Source organism: Theropithecus gelada, chromosome 11 (assembly GCF_003255815.1).
Source record: "Theropithecus gelada isolate Dixy chromosome 11, Tgel_1.0, whole genome shotgun sequence".
Taxonomy (NCBI): domain Eukaryota; kingdom Metazoa; phylum Chordata; class Mammalia; order Primates; family Cercopithecidae; genus Theropithecus; species Theropithecus gelada.
In genome coordinates, this window is record NC_037679.1 from 113,765,201 (window position 1) to 113,768,990 (window position 3,790).

Sequence of the window (3,790 nt, forward strand, 5' to 3'; positions counted from 1 at the left end):
AGGTGTGGTGGCTCACACCTGTAATCTTGGCACTTTGGGAGGCTGAGGTGGGCGGATTACTAGAGGTCAGGAGTTCGAGACCAGCCTGCCCAACATAGTGAAACCCTGTCTCTACTAAAAATACAAAAATTACCTGGGGGTAGTGACGCAAGCCTGTAATCCCAGCTACTGGGGTGGCTGAGGCACAGAGAATTGCTTGAACCTGGGAGATGGAGGTTGCAGTGAGCCGAGATTGCACCACTGCACTCCAGGCTGGGTGACAGAATGAGACCCTGTCTCAAAATAATAATAATAATAATACTACTATAATAATTTCTTGGTGATTTTGGTGAAAACAGTCTATAGATCAGCACTTTAAAAATGATTGGCCAGGAATAAAAAGTTTATAAGTGAGAAAAAATTACAACCCCAAGTGCCTAAGCCCTTATTTTTGCTACATGTATTTTTAATGACTGAAGATTAGGGTCCTACTGAATATGGAGACACGTAAAAAGTGCTGGGTAAATGGAATGAATGAGAGAACAAACCTGCCATCCTCATACAGTTTAATTATTACCTCTCTTGTGGAGGTGGTCATGTCTAATAACCCATGGAACATTTAGACAAACATTAGCCGACTCCATGACCAATATAGGAAAAAACTTATACTAAAGCTGCTCCTGCAATGCACAGATTGCCTTAGGAAGTACTAGTGAGTTTTCCATCATTAAAGGCCATTCAAGCAGAATATGGATGGCCTGTTGTTCCTTCAGCAGGGATTTCTGCACAGGGAAAGAAGATTAGATTGTCTGGAAGAGTCTATGATGCAAAAGACAGATGGGGAATCTATATCATCAGAGAGGAGAGAGGACAATTTCAGTGGGAATGCTTAAGTGGGCTTGAAAGCATTTAGCTATGATTTTTAGTACATCAATCTTGGAAGAGAGTATGTATGACCTTTGCTGGGCTTATAGAGAAAAAGGAATGAGTGCTGTGATAGTTCTTCAAAAAAAATTAACACTGGTTAATCTTACATGGAAAGGATACTATAGGAAGGCTCTGTGTGTGTGTGTGTGTGTGTGTGTGTGTGTGTGTGTGTGTGTGTGTGAGTGAGAGATACAGTATGAGTGGTCTCTTTCCCACCCCCTACCCAGGACAGTTCACATAGTCAAATTCCACTGGGACTCTAATTGAGAGAGCAAAGCTGTTTTTCTTAATGAAATTCAAGTTTTTCCCCCAGAGATGAGCTCAGAACAAAAATGGGATTATGTTGTCTTATAGAACAACTCAATACAGGTCACAGTGGGGTAAGTTTCACATACTTAATTGAATCTTTTTGTGAATGGCTTTCCTTAATGAATTTTTAATAGAAGATACAGTGTTTTCATTTAGTAGCAACAAAAAGAATTGCTTCATAAACATTTTAATACAGAATTTATATATTGAAAGCTGTAATGCTTACTCAAGAGGTTATACCATGTTTATTCCCTAAAAGCAGATGGCATCAGTATGTGGCCTCCAGGTATTGTCCTTAAAGTCTCCAGTGTTCAAGTTGGGTGAATGGACAGAGGAGCTTGTTAAAATTCCTTTTTGAAAAGAATCCATTTGGGGAAGAAGTACATTATCAGGGTAATTTTTGAAGGCAAATATTCAATCATTTTGATCTAAACTCGGTGATCAGGAAACAAAGCATGCTGTAGTAGAATAATGAAACGATATTTCTGGAATTGATGTTATTACCTTTAACAAGTTGTGTGATCGTTAATCTCTTTTCTCTCTGAATACTGAAATCTTCTTGATATAGTTTGGCTCTGTCCCCACCCAAATCTCATCTTGAATTGGAATCCCCCGCTGTTCAGGGAGGAGGTTATTGGATGGGGGGTGGTTTCCCGCTTGCTGTTCTTGTGATAGTGAGTGAGTGCTCATGAGATCTGATGGTTTTATAAGGATCTGGCATTTCCCCTGCTTGCACTTCTCTCTCCTGCTGCCATGTGAAGAAGATCTTTGTTTCCCCTTTGCCTTCTGCCATAATTGTAAGTTTCCTGAGGCCTCCCCAGCCATGCGAGACTGTGAGTCAATTAAAACTCCTTTGTTTATAAATTACACAGCCTTGGGTAGTATCTTTATAGAAATGTGAGATGGGACCTATACATTCTGCATCTGTGAAATATTAGGATAGCTAATCTTTAGGGGCACTTTCAGTTGTAAAATAGAACCTGATATTACCTGAGAATTTAGTTTAGGACTCATCAGCAAACCTACTTTCCTGGTTCTACTTATTACATGTAGATGAAAATCCATGAATTCATGCTCTTAACTACCTGTGCAAATGATGAAATCTCTATCATAGAGTTACTCTGAACATTAAAATGAAGAATGAGATAATATATTTAGAGTAATTAGCACAGTGCCTAGGTATAGCATAGAAAATGTGTAAATAATGTTCCCCCCAATCTCTTTATTATTTAGTTCTATAACCTCAGTGACAATGAACCTAGGTGCTTTCTAGGCATAAACACTTAATATTCCAAATTAAACATTTCAGGTTTTTTTTGGTGGTTATGACTGTAGTAAAATTAAAGCTAAAGTCCCTATTCTTCAAGGCTTTATTTGAAATTTAGTGGAACTTCTCTTATGGATAAATTGTATTGGTATTTATATTCAAATATGAAATGTTTTTCGTTAAATTTTTTTCACTGTAAAACTAACTTAAGGCCAGGTGCAGTGGCTCACACCTATAATGCCAGCAGTTTGGGATGCCAAAGCAGGAGGATTGCTTGAGCCCAGGAGTTCAAGGCTGGCCTAGGCAACATAGCAAGATCATGTCTCTACAAAAAAATACAAAAATTAGCTGGGCATGGTAGTGTGTGCTTGTAGTCCCAGCTCCTTGGGAGGCTGAGGTGGGAGGATTGCTTGAGCCACAGAGGTTGAGGCTGCAGTGAGCCATGATTGCATTACTGTACTGTAGCCTGGGCAATCGCATTACCTTACTCTAGAGAAAGACCCTGTATCAAAAAACAAAAACAGAAACAAAAAAGCCTAACTTATATGTATAAAATAAAACTAGGAAGTAGGAAAAAATTTTTCCTCCCAAATATAATGGCCATTAATGTTAACATTTTAGTATATTTCTTTAACATTTATTTCATATTTAGGTTTTTTAAAACTTTGATTATACCATATGGTAGATATAATTTAAAATTCTGTTTTTATGAACTAATAGTATAAGCACATCTCACATAATTTGGTATCTTTACATACATTTTAATAGATGCAAACATTTTAACAATTGCTCTAAATGCTTATTTGTTTTTCAAATGACTTTTTTGGAATTTTCTACAGTTATATTGTCCCCAAATATAGATTTTACCTTTTAATAACTTAATGTTCTCCAGAATTGTCAGTGGTTTGGTGTAGTTGAATCAAGGCTTCACAGGGTGGCAGTCAGAGATAACACAGGAGAGATAAAGTGGATCTTGATCACGAAGTCCCCTGAATGTTATGCTAATATTTTTGGGCTTTATTCTGTAGAAATGAAGAGATGCGAACAATGAAATTAAATTCTTACCTTACTTCATACACAATATCAATTCCATATGGATTAGGAATTAAATGTGAAAGGCAAAAATGTAATACAATTAGAAGAAAAGAGGACTACCTTTATTACTTAAGCAATGGAATAATTTATAAAACAAACATAAAAGACATAATCCATAGATTTTCACTAACAAATATTTATTGAATGCCTACTAAACCAGACACTATTCTATGTACTTTTGACATATCAGGGGACTAAACAGAAAAGACAAAA